This window comes from Sipha flava, unplaced genomic scaffold (genome assembly GCF_003268045.1).
Source record: "Sipha flava isolate LNK unplaced genomic scaffold, YSA_version1 245_pilon_pilon, whole genome shotgun sequence".
NCBI classification, from domain to species: Eukaryota; Metazoa; Arthropoda; class Insecta; order Hemiptera; family Aphididae; genus Sipha; species Sipha flava.
Window position 1 is genome coordinate 391327 of NW_020272893.1, and position 23497 is coordinate 414823.

A 23497-nucleotide genomic window follows, 5' to 3' on the forward strand; every position below is an offset into this window, starting at 1 on the left:
GTACCTATTAAGTATACCTATATATAATATACATGTATAATTAATCTATATATTACTCGTTCGTTCGATACAGTATACATGTTAATAACTAATTACTATACATAATATGACACATAAAATATATTGTTAATTATGTTAATTGTTTAATATTCCTGTAACCTTGGTACGTTTATTTTATAATTATTTAAATCATAACCCCATAATATATGTCCAAATACATTCGACCAACAATTTTTTTTTTTTGCACGTACATGCAAAATAGAAATATTACACTTATTGTTGTTACTTTAAAATTAATATTTCTACACACTTTCATTTTTTACAAAAATGTTCTCAACTAAAAGTTGTGCGTAAGAAATATCAAGTGATTATCATTCGAACAAAATGTATTTTGTACACCGTCGGTCAAATTTAGGTTATTAAATTGTTTATAAAATGTATAGAAATTCATACATTTATAAATCAGAATTGTATAAATCATATTTAATCAACCTCATCTCGATCTCAATTGTCATGAGACTGTAATTTTTTGTTCGGACATAATAAACCTAATATATAAATAATGTATACCTAAATATTGTTTTATTAATTTATGATGAACCGATGGCTCATATCAATGCATAATTCTATTTAATTATAATTGTATTTATATAATGAATGATGAAATGATGAAAAACATTATTCAAGGCCGACAATATTATTTATTCCTCGAAAATAACTAGTAATTATTTATTAAAATTTAATTTTGTGATTGTAATCAGAATTGATATTTTTAAAAACATAAGTTCTTATATATTTTTAACATGTGTTTTTCACTTGATTGATCTTTGAACAATTTTTTTTACCTTATACTTATTAGTCGTTTTGTTATCATTAAAATCATTTAAAATATTTTTCAGCTTCAAATAGCTACTATATACATACGAGTTAATAAATTTGAATACACTTTTGAGTTAAAATTAAATTTAAAAAGTAGATTATATTCATTGATTTATTAACTTTTGCATAATATACCTATTAGTATTTGTATTTTAAAAAAATTTAATTTGCATAAAATTAAAGTACATGAATTAATGAGCAATTGATATAGGTACTTGATATAACTATTTATTTACTATGTATAATACGAGTACAGTCTTGGGTCGATTTAATTTTTATATTCTTGCATTTTATAACCGATTTTAAAGCTATTTGTACACTAATTGCATCCCATGTCATTTCAAATATCTAATAAAATTATAGGTGTATGAAAGTTTAAAAATCACTAAATAAAAGTAGAACGTATAATTGAATTTATTATTGCTTATTGTATGCTTTTATTTATTCGTAGGTATTATAATTTATAATACAATCGCGTAAAAAAATGTATTGGCGATAGTATTAATAAAAAAAAAATTCTAAACCATTGGATTATTTTTAGTTTTTTGTGCAATATTTACCAAGCAATAGATATACGAATATAATAGATACTCGAGCGATTTACATCGATAGAGCCTATTTCTCACGGGAATTTTAGCTCGATCGTTGTACTGTTTTTAAACGTACCTACTATGTGTACCGAAACGATTTTACCACGATCGACATGCGTTGTTCTGTAAAATATTATAACTTCGATAAGATGTGTAAAAAATGTCTACAATCATCTTAATGTAATTATTTATTTAAACACTACTACTATTTTTTTGAAGCTCATTGTCTTAAAATATTTTTAGGAACACCGTATACTTGTGGAAAGCGACAACGCATTTTTATTTTGAAAACTAGACCAGTACCACTAGATTTTGATCCACACGACTGCAATCTCCACGCATTTGAAAATTTATGGTTTTTGAAACTCCGCTGCGTCCGAGCTCCCAAGCGTATTATTTTTAAAAACATTTATGATGAGTTTAGCAACAACGCATTGTTGATATCGCGAAACGACATATGATTTTGTTGTTCTTTAATATTCTTCTTTTCGCAGTACAATATTGAGTACTGATGAACTCGTACCCGCCATCCCTGCAGTAACGAACAGCGTTCTGTAACGGCATCATCCATTGATTTTTTTAATAATTCAAGTAGTTTTAAGTCGACCGATCTCCAGGTAACGATGGTGGACGGGGAGGGGGGGCATTCGCGTTAATACATCAATTTGCGTCGCAGGTAGTTACAGGTACGCGCGTGCCCCGTATACTTGGCCTCGGCAAACGCGGCTTTCATAATAATCGACACACACGTGGTACACGCGTTTCACGTAAAATGCGAAATAAAAAAAAAAAATACCAATATTACTCCGATCCGGCCGTCGTGGGAACGATATTACTATCTCTGTACGCGAGCCGATCTATTGCGACGTACACATGTATATTACATTATTATTGTTTGCGATACGAAAAATTGCAATCGATGCCTGCCTTTTAGCTTTGTCGTCATGCATCCGAATCGGGTTGAAACGAACTGATGGCGACAAAAGTCCGATTCGACGCGCAACACGTATAATTTAATGGTACGCTATTGCAGCCGAATGGTATTGGTTTTTCGTGATCGGAATACGTAAACGATTACTGCAATTGAGCTACGAGTACCGTCACTAAGGTTATTATATTTATGACGTGCGTGTACACGTACTCGTGCACTTGTGACTATGCACCACGCATCAGTGTTGCGGTACACCCACGCAGGACGCGATGCACAGTAATCTGCACCGATGCACTCAAACTTTTCTCGGATACGTGTCGGTACAATATTACACTTGATTCGACCACGACTGTATGAAATACTGTTACTAACCATAATATGCCATGGTAATGCATAACGAGTGCAGACGGTTTGCGAGTCCGATTTGTTCGATGCATTAAATGCGTGATTTCCCACTCGTGAACCACTAACAGCGATAACAAATTCACTGAGGCCTACCGTAAAATTTTAAGTATTTCGTACAACGGTGTCAATCGATCAATTGGTCTACACCAATAATATGAGTGTATATTATAAAAAAAAAAAAAAAAAACATGAGCTGTAGTGTCGAAATTAAGGAATATGCATATCACGTAAACGAATTAGCACAACTTACCGGTACTCAGTACGGATATTATATGGATCATAAATCTACTGTCAATAATGTGCTATGGAAATTTAAAAAAAATATATATATATTTAAAAATAGGTGAACAAAATAGTTTTCAGTCGATTCCGAAAATAAGTTGGTATTCGTACGTGCGTTAAGAAATAAATGATTCATTAGTTACAGAAAACTTAATTTATTTACCAAGTGTCCACGTTTCCTTCTGAATTCTAAAAGAGATTTGAATCGATTTTTTTTAGTAGACCTTATACAGATTGGTTTGATGATAAACAATGCATTATACGTTAAGCCTACCGTAGCTAAAAATGTTATTTTCACAACAAACCGTGTATTTAATGTTATCATGATCGGCATCCTATTTTAGATTTTAAATGGAGCAAAGGATCTTATGATTTTACAATGATATATTTTTAATTTTTTTTCGTACACACTTTTTCTGATATAAATACTAGTCCAAAAGTTTCGGCTGGCAACTTTTTAGATTTGAAATCGGCTTGCGATGGTACTTTATAGAGGTTTCCAAAATCTTAATAAAAATAAATAAATTATGTTTAATTTATGTTTTATTATTTTAATTTCTCGCATTTCGTATTCATGCAATGTCATTAATTTATTTTTCAGTAAGAAATTTATATTTTTGTTTTACCATAGAAATGCTAAAACTGACCCCTATAATGTATACTCTTATGTTTGGCATTGAAATTGTCGCAATCATAATAATTTTAACCAATGTCTCTGTATATGCATTAACATAGAACATAAAATGCCATCTTACAGTTTATACTCCTTCGTATTTTTCTCGGTGACATACTTACTTACCTCACTGCGTTATACATATTAAATCAGCGAGCCAGAAATGGATAAACCTCCGTAGTAGCGGAGTGACGTTTTTTCTAGGATATAGGTCTGCGAATCATAATCTTTATTTATAAATTAACAGCACAGCAATATTTTAGTAAGTGTTATTGTTATGGACTGTAAGCATATACCTAATACGTATACTGTACGTATGTATTACGTTTTTGTATGTAAATATGAAAAATATGAAAAATCGGTAAGGCACGTGTGGACGTGTTACGTAAAGCAATATTTTTACTCAAATTGATTCGAATATAGAAATTTCCGTGTTAAACATTAACTGTTTACGAAATATCATAATTGAGTATCACATATTAAAAAAAAAAACACAGTAGTACGTTTTTAGTTCATTAAATTGGCGCGTTTTTCGCTCTCGAATGTGACACTGCCGGACGGTGATTCAATTTTTATGAAACCTGATGACGACGCCGCCCATGCTTCGGGGTGGTATTGTGTTGATTATGGTGTATAAAACCGGCTCAACATATTAATAAATGTTATAAAAACACTTTTGATTCACATTTTTTACACGCACACACACATTTATTTCACTCACATAATATTATGTAGGGCATGTTATGCAGCGGTGATCAATGTAGAAAGATAATTATGTTGATAATTAGTAAACAACGAAAAACATTATTATAAGTTATTAAAAGTCAAATTATACGTGTGATTAACTAACTACTCTGTGCACAGTAATCGTGTCGTCGGAATTCCCGTTTGATCACTGCGTGTAGTGTACCTTCTAAACATGACGGATACAGCTTACACAAATTGTCTACAACTATTGGAGTAACTGTACAGAGTAACTGTAGCTGCAGCAGTGGTATAATTTTGAGTTTGGAGGTGACAAGAAGAAAGCAACCTTAGCGGCCTACGCCCTAGAATTTCACTTGGTTGGCAAAATTACCATTTCGAACGGTTTTCTCAGATATTATTCTAAGCAGTCTAAGACTTAAAGTGTAAACTCTAGTAAGTGAGTAGTAAAAGTTTAGAGTGAGTAGACTCTAAGCGTTTCATAGGTGCAAAGTTTTAAAGTACATTTTAGACTTTACTATAGAGTAATATAAGATTATTTTTTTAAATTTGTATCAATTTTTTTAAAACAATATGTTTTCATAGTGATTCTAATTCGGATGGCCGATCTTCACGAAGACATGTATTATAGGGAAAAACGTAAAAGATAAATTATGCATTTACTCATAAATCAATATAGTCTTGTAGAATGGAATAAAGTTTAATGAATATGAGTTATCTTTACTTTTTCACTCCTCTACAAATCTATCTTGGGTAAACTTCTGACCAACAATATTCACGACCTTGTATTGCATACATTAGTTCATATTTCCATTACGGTTCATGTTTTTATGACGAATGAAATATACACTGTAAATGGTCGGATAACTTTATTAGTGAGTTTATCGTAGTATGTGGTGGAATTTAATTTAATTAAAAAAAAAAAAAAAAAATCATATTTTGAGCACTAGAAACTATTTAATAATAACTCTAAACATTTAGAAAACGCACAATCCCAATTCGTCGATAGCCTCGTCCATATAAGGGGATTCTATCAACGTAATCTAAGTACCTCCATAATATTAAGAGTTGATTTTATATAAATAAAATATAATATCCATTCAAAGAATCGGGACTTCTTTTTTTATATGTAAATATAAGTTTTATTTGATTTTGTTATGAAAAAAAAAATATAATTTATAAATGTTTTCACTTTTTAAAAGTTGATTTTAATAATTACCAGCGAGTAGGCATATGTAAGTAAATAAATAAAAATAATTATCAATACAATAAACGATGGTTGTACGTTTTTTCAATTTAAGGTTTAGGTTTAGTAATTAATCTAATCTAAAATAGTAAAATATCTTAGGAGATTCGGTTAATTTAGCCAGTATACAATAAAAATAGTAGTTTCAACTAAAATTATATTATTCGTTTTTTTTTCTCCAACTCGAATTGTTTAGTTCTTGCGTGTTTTAATTTTATTTTTAACCGGATAATGATGTGTGTCGTTTTTTTTTTTTGATATTTAACGCAAAAAAATCATGTCAACAACAAACGCGCACTTCATTTGACCACATTTCATAACATTTATTGGAAAAATATCCACAAATGTTTACGTTTTAATAAGAATCGGTTTTTTCGGAATTTCTTTTTTCATTCTCTACGAAACAATATGTTCTGTGTTCGGGCAAAAACGTAAGCCGAGAGCAAATTAGCTGTACGGATTTTAATTTGTAAATTATCCGGCTATGTAATTCAAACACTCAAGTGACCGCAATATGCACGACCGCGGTGATGAAAACCGGGCAGTGGAGCAAATAATAATAACGTTACATTCAAAATTAAATAATCACTTCGCGTAACAGATGGAATAAAATTAAGGAATTTCATTGAAAACACAGTGGATGGACGTAATAATAGTTTACAGTGTTTTTTGGGTCATTTTTCGTTATTATTGTATAGGTAACGAAATGATGTAAATCGTAACGCGTTTTCTTAACGACCACGTATAACAGTGTTGTTAGACGCATACATAAATTAATTAACAATTACAAATGCAGCACGCAGGCACGTGTACGGTACGTGCGTAAACAATTATTATAAAAGTCTAAGTACGCGTGCATTTCTACGGATGGTACAATTATCGAGTCGAAAAAAAAAGAACAATATGCGGTCGTCGATTAACGTAGTTGTAGTAGATATAAGTTGGATGACGACTAACATATATATATTATATAAAACCTGTGCAGTTTTGTTTAGATCATCCGGCCAGATCAATGTACCTGCACATTTAAAATCGTATTCATTCCTAAGATAAGTTTCTGATCCAGTCGACCTTATTTATTCCATTAGAGTTTTTTTATTTTTTTTTTAATTATCTAATTAAAAATACTGTATACCACCATCTACTTACTTGTTCCCGAACAGTTTTCTCGTTAAAATGTATTTCAAGTATTGTTTTTAATTTACGACCGATTCGTTTTCTTAAGTAACGTTATACATTTACGCGGTATGGAATTGTAACAATTTAACGTCCGTGAACTATTAATAATTATAAACTGTCCGTTTTAAAATATTCCGTTGAACTCCCGGATACACCTTATCGGTACATAAATTTAGCAGTTTTTTCACCGTACGAGAAAGGTTATACTTTTATATTTTTTTTTACCCAAGGATATTATCTGTCATGTTACGATTGACTTTGAAACGAAATGCGTAATATGTAATATTTATGCGCGACAAAAATTGTGTTTTGCATACTGCCATTAAACAACTCGAACATCATATGTTAATAAGCGAGTTAGAAGAATTATTAATCATGACGTTAATTCTATGTTTTTAGGCGTTTTACATTTACTATGCCTACATATTATGAAGTCTGTTAAATTAGCTAATATATTTATTCCGACGCGGAAAATAAACTCGTCAAAAAATTCAAGACATATTCGTATGCATACACGTATCTTGAACGACGATTTTAAAATTTTATTCTGCATTCAATTGTTTTTTTTTCAAATATGTTCCTAACTTTGTATGGATTTAATAATTGACGTTTTTATTTTCACGGTATGAGTGACTTCATTGGTGACGAAACATAAAAAAAAAAAGATAAAAACTATTGAACAAACATTTTTAGCATAATTCGAGTTGTAAATTGTACACTACAAAGTGTTAAAGTAATTTTATTATAAGTTTTAAATTACAATTTGTAATATACGTTTTATAAATAAATATTATATGCAAATGTGAAAAAAATTTACATTTTTTATCAAAAGTGTGATAGTTTTTCGTGTATAGTTAGTTTTAAAAACTTAGCCATTTAGCCTATGAACAAAATTATTTGTATAAAACACGATTTTCGTTTGATGTGTTATTAATGGAAATTTGTTGAATAAATTATAACAAGCATATTTTTAGTGCCCATATAAATGTAGACATGTAGTATGAGCATAACTTGTTTCGTTACAGTTGATTTGTGTGAATATAGTGGATATGTGAATATATTTCATTATTTTTGGATATTATTACTATAGAAAATATTTAGAGATAAATTAGGTAGTAGTTAAGTAGTTATACCGATCATGAAATATATGTTTTTGTTGTTAGTTGATGACAAGTCCGTCATAACGATCCTGAAATTATTATACACTCGACATTTTATGCTATAGATATAGTTATAATATCTAGGTAACTTTCAGTACCGTGTGATTTCTAAAAATTGCTTTATTTAACATTTTAAACTTGAATATAAATTGATTTTACATACGTATGAAATTTTTAACTACTTTTTATCCAATAAAATTATCTAGCATATTTTATTCTTGATTATTTCAATAAACAAAGTAATGGAATGTGTGGTATTTATATGACATAAAATCACGTGGTATAAAAAGTTAGAATACATTTAAAATGATAATTTATCAAATGTATTTATTTATTTTAAGTGAAAAAAAAAGAAATTATAAACAAACTGCATATTATAATTATAAATTGTTATTTGTAATTTTAAACACACTTTTAATTAAAAATATCATGAAATATTCAAAATGTGAAGTATGATTACAAATAAATTCTATTCAAGTCATTAACTGTCGAGTTATAAATTATAATGATCGTTACTCATAAGTTCGTTGATATCTATCTTATCATAATTTATTTGAAATATTGCAAGTTAAATTCAAGTTCAAGATAATACATACATAACTAAGTTGTATTCAAAATAGTTATGTATGCATTTTTAGATTATAATTAATATACAAGACACTTTAACTATGACACTATCCTTCGATGTACCGAAAAATTAAAAGAAATGTATGCGCGAATATAAAAAAACGTAATATAATTCTGAGCTCGGAGAAAAATTAAAATAATATAAGTTCCATTTAAGTAACTTTGATAAATCTATAGATACGTCTCATGTATTATTAATAACTACTATAACGGTCTGATGGTTTTATTTTTGGTGCTACTCTCATATGCGGACTACAAATGCATACGGTCTACCATCATAAATGTAATATTAGAAAAAATTTAGATAAACTGCATTATAAACACGTAGATAAAATAAAATTGGTCAGATAAAATGTTCTGATACATGTCATATCTTGTATTTTCCAACTATGTTTATTATTATTAAAAGATACCTACTTACAATTATAACTGTGAGACATTATAACGAATTGAATAAATTTGCTAGTTACGTATTGGTCGTCAATTGTGTTGTACTGCGTTTATACTTGTGTCTGTTTTGTAAAATATCGTGTGCGGTGTGCATTATCCAATTAAAATATTTGTATTTGACTGTCGCAAAGAGTGAAGAGAATGCTACTGCATTTTTAAAGGAGCACCGTTTATTAGACATTGTCGAAGAAACATTGCCGTGTCATAAGTGTGGTTTTGAAATAGTTAATGCTAGAAAACAAGATAGAGGAGGTGATTTTCGTCCTGTTCTTCGTTGCAAAAAAAAAAGGATGTCAGACCACGCGTAGTACACGACAGGGGAACAATTTTTTTCATTACGAGGACTTGAACAATAGGTCTAATCGTAATCTCAAGCTTACTAAAATTTTAGAATTACTTTTTTTTTTTATATCAGATATTTCTTTGACAACAACGGCAACTTTAACAGGAAGAGAACAAGGGACAGTTACGGACTGGTTTAACATATGTCGTGAGGTATGTTCAATTATTGTTCATAGTCGGCCAAAGATGGTGTGAACTCAGATTGATCCAATACAGATTGACGAAGCTAGATTTGCCGGGAAGGGAAAATATAATTGAGATCGGTTACTCAATGTTGATCAACCCCCTTCATCGGAAGATAGTGACATTGAAGTCCAGAACGGTAGAAACCATGGACAAAGAGTAGATGGACCTTGGGTATTTGGTCTAAAAAAAGGTTCTGACTGCCGATATTTTTATGTACTTCGGAGAGACAAAAATACATTACTTCCAATTATACAGCGAGAATGTGAGGCTGGCTCTGTTATTCACTCTGATGAGTGAGCGGCAAATAATTTTCAAACTGTGATAAAATAAACGTTTTATTGCGAAAATCGTTTTTCAAATTATAAACTGTTTGATTTTGTTAGTGAATTTTAAAACGAGTTATTACGTAAAAATGTCGGCTATATGAGATTTCTTTTAAACTTAATATCTATTCTTACGTATATAGTAAAACCATTATAATGAATTATATTTTTATTGTTTCCAACATATATATTCAAGAGTAGTTGCCGTCTATTGTTCGCAATTGTTTTCCTAGAAAAGTAGAAACTTAAAGTGATTTAAATGTAAAACAGTAACTTTCAATTAAACACATGTCCATTTACAGTTTCGTGTAATGTAAGCAATTCAATAATATTAAATTTTCGTGCTTGGTGAAGAACTTATGATAAAAGAACATATCGAACGAGTACGCTTATAAAAATAATACTGTATAATGCGAATAAAATATTAATGACAAGTTTATTCAAACCCATAAGCCATGTAGAACGTTATGTTTAAAAATTATACTGATTTATAAATGGAAAAATCACTTTTGTGTACATTCATAAATAATAATATTTAATTTTAGCGCGTACCTATAAGGTTAATAATGATTATAAGAATATACATAAATAATTGGTTTGTTAAACACAATTGTACATAATCAATTGTCTGTTAAAATCAAGCTTCAAATCATTCGATAAATATAAGGTTTTCGATGTTATTATTTTCATACGTTTATTTACTAAAATGTAAGTGCAGTGTAACCTTATTACTATGATTGCTCTAACGAATATTATCTGATGTATCGGATTTTTAATGTGAAACGACCATTCATTAAATACTATTGTTTGGTAAACCAAAATGCGATTGTACACGGTTTTACTTTTTCGACGTGAACGATGAACCATGAGACTCGTTAACCACCCGTCGTGTCATTATTTTGGAAGCCACGAGAATTTTGTGCACCAAAAATCGTGAGGTGTACCGGAGAATCGCCGTCGAAACGGGTAACTAAAGACATGTGAGAGACGAGTTTGTGAGTGTGTAATATGTATGAAATCGTTTACTGGTAGATATACACGTATTCGGTAATACGCAGGTAATGGGTATCGTGAGACTGAACGTGTAAAAGGGATACTCTTCCAGAAAGATCGCCGGAGAAATCCGATGCCGCTCGGAACGTAAATGTCACAGTACGGCGTACGGTGTTTCGTCGCTCTCACCGTACGTATATACGTATAATATGATTTAAAAAAATATATATAAAAAAATACTATGGTCACTTCATCGCGTACGTTTGCAGCACACAAAAACGTAATCGATGGTGTTTATTTGAAAAACGTATCCCGTTCGTTTGCAATCCATTGTACGCGCAGTGTCGTATTGCGGCACAAGAATGGAGAGATGTCGAATATCTATTGGTTTTTATTTCGTCGGTTCCGTCCTTCGGTTCGTCTATTGAAATATTGAAATAACGCAAATGCAGCTCAAAGGCCGTACAGCCGTATCCGTCCGTTGTGAAACGAGTGCGATATTATGGAAGTCGGGGATTTAAATTTTGAACGGGAACAGTAGAGAGCGATTATTAGTTGTGCTGCGTACGTACACGATAAATACTGTCTACGTTGCCGCTGTAACGATCAAGGTCGTATTCAAGAGGTGATTCAGGGAGACAATAGTCCCCCTTGAAGTGTTTGAGAGGGTTACACAATTTTTACAGTTATTGTAAATTAAAATTGTTTATGAATGATAAATGAATAAAATCGTATGAAAAATACATATAGAATTGTAAAATTATTTATATTATTTAGTACCGTATAAAATGCATATCTATTTAAAAGTATTTTATTCAGACGTAGTTTAACTTTGATTTGCATGGGTACGGGATGTTCAGACCGACGGATCAGTGAATTGACCACTGATCAGTTTTATGAAGTATAATTTTCTATAACTTTGTTTAGGTAATTAAAACTCAGTTACTGTTTTGGATTCTATATCAGTTACAAATATTCTGTACTGAAATGGACGGCTTTTCGACGAATAGTTGAACACATTTGTTTTCGATTTTCGCACTTCGAGGAAGAGAGGCGGCGTTAAAATCTTAATTACGGCGAACGATCGATGACGTATTATCTATTTTCTATTTTATGTTGATCCTCAAAAGGTTTCCGCCCCATCAAATATAAAATTTGCTGCCCCGGGAAAATCCCCCCCCCCCTCGGCACAGATTGTTAACATCGTTCACGAAAACGCGTTTCGTCGTGTCGCTGTGTAACGTGTCACATCTTCGGTGCCGGGCACGGGGCCAGGTGATAAAACCGAACGAACGCGTGTCGGCCGCGTGTACGCGCTGAAGTGGTGCCGCGCCCCGACGGGGTGGCCTTGCACGCGCACTTGAGAAAAACACGGGTGCGCGGGTGCGAGGACCGGTGGCGGCGGACGATAACAAACGAGCAAACGGATACAAAAATACGTATATACGTGTAGTACCTCGTGCCTAAGTGAACGAGTGTACGGGATGGATAGGAGGAAAAAAGAAAAAAAACCGAAATTCCTGTGTTCCAGGTGGTGTTCGTGCGGCGTGCGTATCCTCGAAACTATACGTGTGTGTATCGGGTGCCGCCCGTTTCGTCGACCGGAACATCTGCCACGCGCCAGACACGGACGGCCCCCGAGATTGTGCCGTCGACGAAAATAATAATAAAAAAAAAAAACCACACGCGCGCGCAAGACGGAGCAGAGGATATAAAATAAATCAAAACCCGACCGGGGAGTGACGGCCGTATAGGAAGAAGAATGTAGACGACGCTTGGGGGTAACAGCCCGACGACCGGGTGCCCCGTAATAGAGCGTCGCAAAAGAAAAATAAATACAATGCTCGGTGAATGGCAACGGGAATAAAAGAAACGATACGTTTTCGGCCGAACACGTTTTGGCGTACATAACTATTTGTTGTTGTTGCCGTACGAACACGTATACGCATGAGCACGCGCCTTTATGTTTCAACATTTACGCACAATACGCACTTCGAATGGTCGCGAAAAACCAATTAAATGTTATAACTAAGGTTCGGAAGTTATAGGAGCCAAAAAAAAGGCAAAATGTGCACGGAAAAATTATAAAATATGCATGAAAAAATGAGAAACATGCAAAAAAAAAACATTTATTTATTAAAAGTTGATTAGTAAATTCTAAAAACCAATATTTAAAAAAATGATATTATTGAAAACTAAAATATGGCACATAACCGGTTGGCATTTGAGATTTTATTGAAAAAATAGTTAAACTAATATATTTTCATTATTTGTAAAATACCAAATAAATATACGTTGTATAATACCTGTTGCAATGAACCATCAATATTTTCATTAAATTCATAGTAGAAAATAAAAAATAACAATAAATATATATGATGGAAAATTGACAAAATATGCCCTTTTTGTTTAAAATTAGCAAAATATGCAAAATATGCATTTTTAATTTTCAATTTTTAAACTTTAATATTACATAGCTCGAATTTCTAGTTCAGTCCGCTGTAAATCGAGAGCATACAGAAAAATATGCAATTACTATAACTTCCGAACCCTAGTTATAATCGTGTACCTGTGGAAAACGGCCGGAGTAAAAAATTATTGGTTTACGCGAAACTGTTAAGTACAATATTTAACGTTTGCCAATTCAATATCGAAATAACGAAATGCATTTCAGTAATGTTGATCGCTGTTTAAAAAATATTTCAATTTCCGTTCCGTTTTCAAATGTTTCAAATTAAAATTGTTTAACTGACTTAATGTAAATCCGTGTTTGTGTATCGTGCATTCCACAGATTTTTGAGGTATTTTTTGTTATTGATGTTGCAGTACCCCCAGCATTTTAGATACGCCTCCGGTTGGATGCTTATGTGTTAAGACATAAGAACCGCTATAGTTCGGGTTATTGGGAAAACAAAATAGACATTGAACGCTCATGTGCGCTTTCAAAATGATTACTCGTATAAAGAAAACGAAAAACTATTGTTTGCTATATTTAAACGGTTTTCATCATTTGTTCGACATCGACTGTCTTGTGGCTCGTATCAACTGAACGCGACCGAGTGGTGTGCAGCTGCATCGATAATAGTATCGTGTATCGTAATGTACTCGTATTATAATACCGTAATATTATCCACGTTACCGTGAACATTATATTTTAAAATGGTTGTGTACTTTTTTCTCTATTACGATGTTTGTATAAGACGGAAACCGTCATAGGATAAATTTCGTCCTCTTCATTGAACGGATTTCCGTTGTATAATATGGGTATAGTACGACGAGTAACTACGTAACGCAGGTAAAGGAGCAGTAATAATATTTAATATAGTCCGGTCGAATTGGGTTCCGCATAAGGGTTTTGTCCGGACAACCGATACGTTAATTTCGTTTACCTTTAACGTGCAATTTATATGCATACAAATTCACTAAAATTAATGTTGCTAGGCTCTAGAGTTTTTTTTTGTTCCTCAGAAACAATATTTCATCTTTATAACATTCAGTTTCTCAAGTATATCCTATCTATCCGGTGTGTTTCTAACTTAAAAGCAGGAAATTGGTTTAACAGTTGTAACCAGATATAGAAGTAAGGGTTGTGTGCATCGCACACGAAACATGTAACACATATGCTGCACAGGAAATTAACTGCAGCGCCACACTGCACGTTCAACCTTTTTCAGACGATAGACCGATTAATTTAATTTTTGTTCATAGATGATCGCGACTATGAAACAATGAAGATTACATTAGATAATAGTATAGAATAATTATAGAATAATAGAGACCTATATGTTGAAATTATCTTGGAAGTTTTTTTTTTTTTTTGTTGAATTTAAGATTCAATTCGTTTAAATTTACATTCTACAATGCGAACCTTTCGTCGATTTTTTTGTAAATCTTATACTTTGTATCAAATTTTTGCTTTAGAAATTGACTTCTACAAATCACTAAACTGAAGTGAACATTTTTTAAGTTTTTTAATTTTTTTCAGATAGAAGTAAAGAAAACAATTTTTTACGCACAGTAAGAAATAAAATTTTATAATATAAAATTACAAATTGCCTACTTATAAAATATGAATAAAACAGTTAATAATTTCATAAACTATCTTTAAAAATTTGTTAAACTTATCAATATTTTTTTTTTAACCATACAGTTTATAAATACACAAATTGGTGTCATGATCTTACGATTAAATGGTACAAATGTCTAGCAAATAATTGTTACTATCAAGGCAAATCAGACTGAAACATAGAAATCGAAAAACAATCGAACAGAAAAGTTTAATAATATCTTTCTTATATCACTCCTACTGCGAACAACAACATTCGTGGTTGACGTGTATATAAAAATGCTACGATCACCGGGAAGAAGTGGTCCTCGGTGGTCACGTTCGTTCGATAAATATTAAAAGGTGCAAAATTAAAATTAAAAAAAAAAACACCGAAGTAATATGATGTTGGACGTGAAAAGCGTACCGACAACTTTTAGTGGCGTACACGGGCGCATAAATTATTGCTAACGTTACTGTTGTATTATACATTGTCCGTCACACGTCCATGTACGTGTATACGAAATCGTCATCCATCTGGCAGGCAATACGTGTTCGACGAATATCGTCCGAATTTGGAAGAGCAGCCGATTTAATATGATATACCGATAATGTATTATTATACACCTGCACTATAATAATCAAGGGGCCTTCCGGACTTCCGTCGTATTCGTCATCCTGTCTCGTCCATACTAATATTGCGTAGTGCCTTATGTTAATGGTTCGACGATGGGAAAAAAATCGTTGACGATCGCCAATTTATATCATAAACGTTGCTTATATATATATTTTCTCGGAGCTGTATAAAAAAACCCAAAGAATACCAATTGTCTTATTACATTATTTGACTGCAGTGTTTCATGACGTACGATACAACTAAGCCTGCTATCAGTGCAATATCATCATATTCGTTAACTCTCGAGAACGTCAATGTTAATGCTGCAGGTACACCTCGTTTGGGAAGTGGATTGCAACATTTTCTCTGTACAATTTTTTTCATATACATACCATATATATTTACCGTATTAGCTAATATAAATGCATAATCGTTGATTATATTCATTAAACTGTTAAAATATAATGTATAATGAAATCCTTTCTCGTTTAGACAATGCACCTATTGATGTACTTGGGCAACCACATACATTTTTAACCTCGGCGTAGATGACCGTGCAACAATACCATTTATTAGAAAAATATTTACCGAATGTCTAATTTAATTATTATTCGACTAAAATTATTAACTAAAAAATTTTGCATAATAAAAGGCAGAAACCTTCGGATTTTCTTATCGTCGTACAAGGGTGTTCCGGTGCCCTTTCATCTCTCTTAGACCGTAAATAATAGTTACGTAACTGTGCGATTATACATATGGTGTTCATCTTAAATTTTTTCTATGATGAAGTTGTGTAATAATCAACGTGTACAAAACACAAATATTTTCGTTAATAATACTGATTACATTGTACTGTAAAAATATAATATGCATATTTTACATATTAATTTCTATTTTTTTACCACCGTAATGGAACGAATTCAAATAATGATATAGGTATTTATAAATGAAAAATTCAAATAAAATTGTATTGTGTACCATTCGCATGTATAATAAAATGTGTATAATTAATATATATTAATTAAAATTTAAACGAGCTTAATGAAAAATTAATAATCAAATTATAATAATTTAGAGCAATACATATTTTTTAATTACACGTTAGTAAAAATGGTTTTAAGTTTTAATAATTATGCGAATAACTATACATTAACATATATTTTTGACAGTTCTATTTTGTAAGGCCGCAAAATATTATGTGGAATATATTACTTATATGTATAGTATATTTATTAAATGGTTTATTTGATTAATTTGACGCACTTTCATTTTTTTACGCTTTTAAAACATGATTTTGTGAGTGAACATGATGTTATTTTAATATGTTTTGATTTTTAATTATAATTGGTGTTTTTGATTTTCAGAAATTATTCTCTAGAAATATGAAAGAATTTCGAATAAACAATCCTTTAATTAGCATGGAAATAGGTAAGTACTGAAAGAAACTTACTAACTGACGGTGAAAATGCCATTTTTCCGTTTTATGTCGAAAAAAAAACGTCAGAACATAATAACAATTTGATTACTTGATAAATACTTATTGAACATTTTAACATGTAAAAAATATCGATCTTTCTTAATTCGTGTAAAAATCGACTGCAACGCACGGTGCGTTATTTGAAGTGCTGTACGAACATTTAAGGTGGCTTTGCAAATCAAATCCCAGAAAAATATACGTGAACTGAAAAAAATAAATAATTTTAATGACATTTTTGGAAGTTGAACAAAACACTATGAACAGTGCTCGGATACGAATTTTGATAGTAGGGAGGTGGTGGGGATGCAGCGAATTCGTTTGCATAGCGTGGCCGGCCGAATAGATCGGAACGGGCCTGAGTAAATTATGACGCGCGCGAGTCTCCGAGCAGTGTTTAATTCAGACCTTAACTAATCAATAGATAAATGAACTTTTTCGGGATGGCGTACAATTTTCTTTTTGGATAATGCCCTCTCGATCATCACCCCGAAATAAACACTGTCTCCAAGGACCGAGACCGAACGACTCGGGGAGAGACGTGTACAGAACGCACCCGAGACGGCGGGACACGTGCAGACCGGTGACGGTAGGTTAGTACGTGCCGCCGAGGGTCCCGTCGCGATGCCTAGACGTCGCATTGCGCTTGCCGTGCGCGGCCACATGTCGGCGAGAGGCCACGATCGTGAAACGTATCATTACGAACAAACGTATCATGCACATGTGTACCGCGTTACACCGCCCTTGGCACTTGACGCCCTGACCGGTGTAATTACTCGTACATTACTATTATTATTATTATTATTTCATGTCTTTTCAAACACGATGTTACAACGTTATTGTTGTCGCCGTTCGTTGCATACGGTTCTCGCGATCATCGTCGATGCATTTCTTCTATCTCGTCATTTTTATACACCTCGTACCGTTCCCGTCGACTAATAACGCCGAGTCAAGGGCGTCCATTTGAGGGGACGAACTCCCGCTGCACGCGATCCATCTCGTGTGCACATTGTTCCTAAATGTGTATGTAATACGTGAATACGTACCCTGAGCCGATGTCACATTTTGACGCGACCGACAAAAAAAAAACACTCCCCGATTTAATCAAGTAACATAATTCTTCAAGTGGCCATGTATGAACATTTTAAAATTTTACGTTAAAAACTGGTCGATCCGATGGTTTTATTCCTTGGCGTAACGATTCTTGCACCGAGCCACCGATGTGTTCACGTGCGCGTTTTTTAATTTAATCGATCATCGTGTTATGCGGTGTTTGTTTTTTTATTTTTTACATTTTCAACGCGGGCTGCAACACGATTGAGCCCCGATCCCTTTTTACCTGATAAAATCACAACACCATTGCGCACCAAATTATATGTGTATATACTATGTATAATAATTTATGTACAACATAAAATAATGCATACAATATATACTTTCTATATATGATTTTCATATACATGCACTCAAATTTATTACCTATTAATTCACAATTTTTCTTCCCAATTGTTACAGGATTAAGACTGTCAACAAATTAGGCTTGGTTAAAAATTGTTTTTTTCTGAATTACATGTATGCTAAATGTATTTACTGACATGGTCAATAGCAGTGTTGGGAATAGATAATGCAAAATTTATTTAGATAAAGATGAAAGATAATATGTTCAAATTCATCTAGATAAAAATAATAGATGAAAAAATTAAAATATCTAAATAAAGATAAAAGATAATTTCATTTTTATCTAGATAAAAAAATAGACATTTTCAAAAAATGTTATTTTTGGTCAATATTTTCATATTCTAATAATATCTATGAAGACTCAATTATAATCATTATTATCAATAGGTACCTAGGTGTTTAATGTTTATTGTAGTAATGTAATGTACCATTAAACAGTATTTATATATAACATTTTATATGACATTTTTTTTAATAAAAATTGTTTTTTTTTTTCTATACTAATAGCCATTAGTCGATATTTTTATTATAACTATCATTAGCTCAATCAACTTTTCATTTCGATTTTGAAAAAGTGCATTTTGTGAATTACTAGTTTGAGTGCATCTATATACAAATTATAGAAAGTATGTATTGTATACATTACTTTATATTGTATATAAATTATTATAAATAGTGTATACACATATAAATTGGTGCGCAATAGTGTTTTATCAGGTAAAAAGGGATCGGGGCGCAATTGTGTTACAAATTTTTTACGCGATTGTGGTGTAATTAATCGGGTCAAAAAAGGAAAAATTACGCAATCGTGTTGAACCGTTCAACGCGGTCCCGTAAAAAATAATCCGGTAGTCGTGACATTTGCGACGCAACGACCAACGGCTTTCAAGGTAGTAAACGGTATCCAATTTTTATTGAAAACAATGGCATGGATTTCGTCACTTCCGTTCTTATTGTTGGTCACGTCTCAAGCGCGTTCAACATTCTTCCTCGAAACGCACATTTTCCAATACGTAAATGTCCAACAGAATATATATATACTTCGTTCAGGCACTCTGCGTCTGTTGGAACACTTACGAGCCGCGTACGTTTTAACTTTGTGGCGTGTGACACTAAAAACGAGGATTTGGGTCTGCCGACGATCGCACAGTTTTTTATTACAGTCGAGATGAAAATATGCGGAAGAAATGGAGTGACTAAAGCTATTATTCTTCAGTCGTCGTGTGAACGTAAATATAATAAACGAGCGCATACGGCATTAAAGAGATTGATTTTTTTAAAGTTTTAACGACTCCACATATTACTATCGGGCGATAACGGATTGTAGGAAATCGTGTGAGATCTATTTCCTATATGAAACGTCGTTTACGTATTTTTTACGAAATTTGATAAAAAAAAAAACGGATGGAGTAACGAGATATACACGAATAGTAATATAATATCGTAACGAGACGATACATTCTTATATATAATGTATATATATTATTATACTATCTCGCCGGTATAACGAACGTTAAATATAATTAAATCGAATTTTTGTATATCGATGACCGCTGCGTGATTAACCGCGGCTATAAAGCATTTTAGTTTATTAGATAATTTAAAGAATTATTAATACGCAGTTAGAATGTCTATTATGAAACTCGGATAGTTATTGGATTTTATATTACTTTTCTATCTCGTTCACTTCACGAGTAAAATTATATTATATAAAATAATATAATCGAAAAAAAAAATGTACTGTAACATTATGTAATCGTGTTTGAATCAGAGTTATTAATGTTTTGATTTAAACAACATATAAGAACAACTTAAAATAATTTGTTTTGTATGTATTTATAAAAAAATTATCTTTTTGTTCTAAAATATGGCAGTGGTTAAAATCTATATAAATGTATATACATGTATAAAACTATCAATAAATAAATAAAAAAATTAAAAATACTTCAAAACTAATTTCTACGTATATCTATAAATTGCGCATTTAGGTTTCATTGTCTCTAATGTAAACTTACATCATAATTCATACATTTTTTGCATCACAGCTAATAAATTAAGTGCTAAAACCTCAAATTACTCAAAACAATCGGATACGATTCAAAGCTTAGGATTTTTTCATAGTCAATTTTTCATTTTTTTTTTCGCTAAAACATTCCTGAAAAAATTATAAAAATTCTTTTTGAGAGTTCTTTTTGAGCGAAATTTTTAATAAAAAAAAGTTCAGTGTACAAAATGTCCAGTGCAAATTAGTAAATCCTGAATTTCAGGTAACAAGAAATAAAAACATTATCATATCACCAGAACATTACTTGCTTTGCTCAGTTTATCTAAAACGTGTATAATATATACATTGTACACATGATATTCAGGCATCATAATAATATGTAAAACAATCGGAAACTTTTATGATCCTAATTTTCTATGTTTGAACGTTCTCGGTTAATTGTGTATCATGTGTGTGTGTGTGTGTGTGTGTGTGAGTGTGGTATATATACTACGTAAATATTTAAACGACATTTCCGATTATATACGAGTGTTTAGCGCAAACGATGTTAACGCAAAATATTTCGTAAGAACGACGATTTGAAAAGTTAAATCGCTACGGCGGCAGTGGTGTAGGCGTTGAAGTAAAAACAAAATAAAAATACCTTTAAACTTAATCGCGGACCGATGTGTGTAATTTTTAAACTGAACGTTTACGAGTCTAATAAACATACAAATGCGCGCGTTGACCGTTTAGTACCCGGATGCCTACTATTGGCAAGCTGTACGTTATTGTGTAGGTAGATATAAGTGATATAGGTAACTTGGAATGACGAGCATAGCGAATCTCGGGCGCGAAGTTTCACTTACCCGAATGTATTCTCACGCAGTCGACTGAAGTACTGTTTTATTTTAACGTAAACAACTTATCGGTGACTAATATTGCCCGTACGTACAAAACGGTTTACGCGTTTACTTATTCGTACGTTTTATAGCCGTGGGTTTAAGGGACGTATTTTTATACGTTATAAAAATAAAAATATTTTTAAAATGCATTTTAAATTCCGTAGTAATATTTTCCGTAATTTATGGACTTGAGATGATTTTCATGCGAGTCAGTGGAACACAGGCGAAGATTTTTTCTTTTTCTATAATAATACGGCTATTTGATGTTTTTGGTTCGTTTGATTATGATTACACAACTACTCCGAGATATAATTCATTTATAATTTACATATAATAGCGTTTATATACATTTATGATACACACGTATAAAAATAATAATAATAAGTACAACCTACTCGAAATCAACATTGGCTTATTCATGAACGACTTGCATTTAAGACCTCCTCCCCAAGTATCATTTCGAGCATTTGAAAAGATGTATAAGTTAACGCAATAGGTATATGTTTATTCATTCCTCGTGTAACCTAACCGTCACCGCTCGACCGTATCCTGATCACGCCAACGTTCTTGTGCGTAATACTAACGCAAATAATAATAATAATAATATTAATAATAATAATAAATATAAAATCATTAAAAAAATAATAACCACGATTATCATCTCAAATACGTATTTATCGTGACAAGCTAAAAAAATACGACGTTTCGACACGAACGAGTAGGGAAAAAAAGAAAAAATTGAAAAAATCGTTCAGCATTAAATACCCGAGTTACTCTACGCGTGTGCTAGTAGCAACAGCCAACATTGCGATCATGCCTGTTGTGTACTTGGCGGCGACAACGGGTAACGTACAAAGTTATCTCGTTCGAGACCGCTCGACTTTGCGCACGGTAAATGTCACCGTATAATGACACCAACAATTATTATCTGAATCGATGTACCTACAGTAACAGTACACCGCCTCTACCCTCTGACCACCATGCACGCGTGCCGTAAATGCGTTTGAAACCAGATCGGTTGGGATTCGCTTGCCGAACTTGCTGGTATGCGACTTTGTTTTCATTTTCGCGGAGTTCGTAAAACTCGGCATGGGCACCGCCGAGGTCAGTGGTCATTTGTTGGTTAGGTGTGGCTTCAGATTTTTCCTTCGCTCCGGTGGACACGTCGAACGTACGCGATCGTCACGAAATATTGATCGCTAGATCCGGTGCGAACCACTGGGCAATGCGGCACGTGCAAATCACGACATCCGCAGTCATCGTCTATCACGTATCTGATGATATCAACATCAATTTGATCGGTTTGAAAACTTGAAGATCACCGAAGGCAGTTGTGTTCAAAAACTATACTATACTAAATATTATATTAATTATATTATTAATAGAATTTAAATTCTATAGGTGACAGTTCATTTAAGTATATTCAAAGTTATTTTCATCAAGTCTTACAAAAATTGTTTGTACGATCGTTACCGTAGCCAGATCCAGAGGTTTTTACAGTCGGGACAATCAATAAAAATACGCCCTATTTTCGGTAGGCAACACACCATTTTTTATAGTAAAAATGAAAATAGACAATAATGTACGATCGTATTCCACTAGCAGTGTTGGGACTTATCTAGATAAATTATCTTGATAGGTTTTTTGTCATTTTTTATCTTATCTAGATAAATAACGCTAAGTTATCTAATTACTTATCTAAGGTAGAATTAAGATAATTTTATCTAGCTAATTGTTTGTATTCTTGCGAAGATTAAATTTATTTTTATTCTTGTACGGAGACGAATTCAACAAATCAAAGATCATAAAAATTGGTCCAGCTGTTCTTGAATGTAACTAACCCGACTTTCTTTTATATATATATAGATTTTGTATTTATAATCATAATTCATGTATTATTAATAAATAAATGCTGAATAGTCAATACTTCACTCTTGGAACCCGTAAAGTCGTAACTACTTATAGAATAATGAAATCATCAAATTAATATTATATGGAAAACAATATTGTTAACTTAAAATAATTTTTTATGTATTCTGTATTC

General features: G+C 32.1%; 1 protein-coding gene across 1 annotated transcript in view; it reads left to right on the forward strand.

Annotated features, from left to right (window-relative positions):
- The window catches only part of LOC112684189 (prostaglandin E synthase-like), a 60003-nt gene that overhangs the window by 9105 nt on the left and 27401 nt on the right, over window positions 1–23497 (forward strand). Inside the window, exon 2 of the transcript XR_003148660.1 lies at window positions 16997–17060. The gene's annotated coding sequence lies outside the window, so the exon portion shown is untranslated. The remainder of the gene's footprint in view (window positions 1–16996; window positions 17061–23497) is intronic.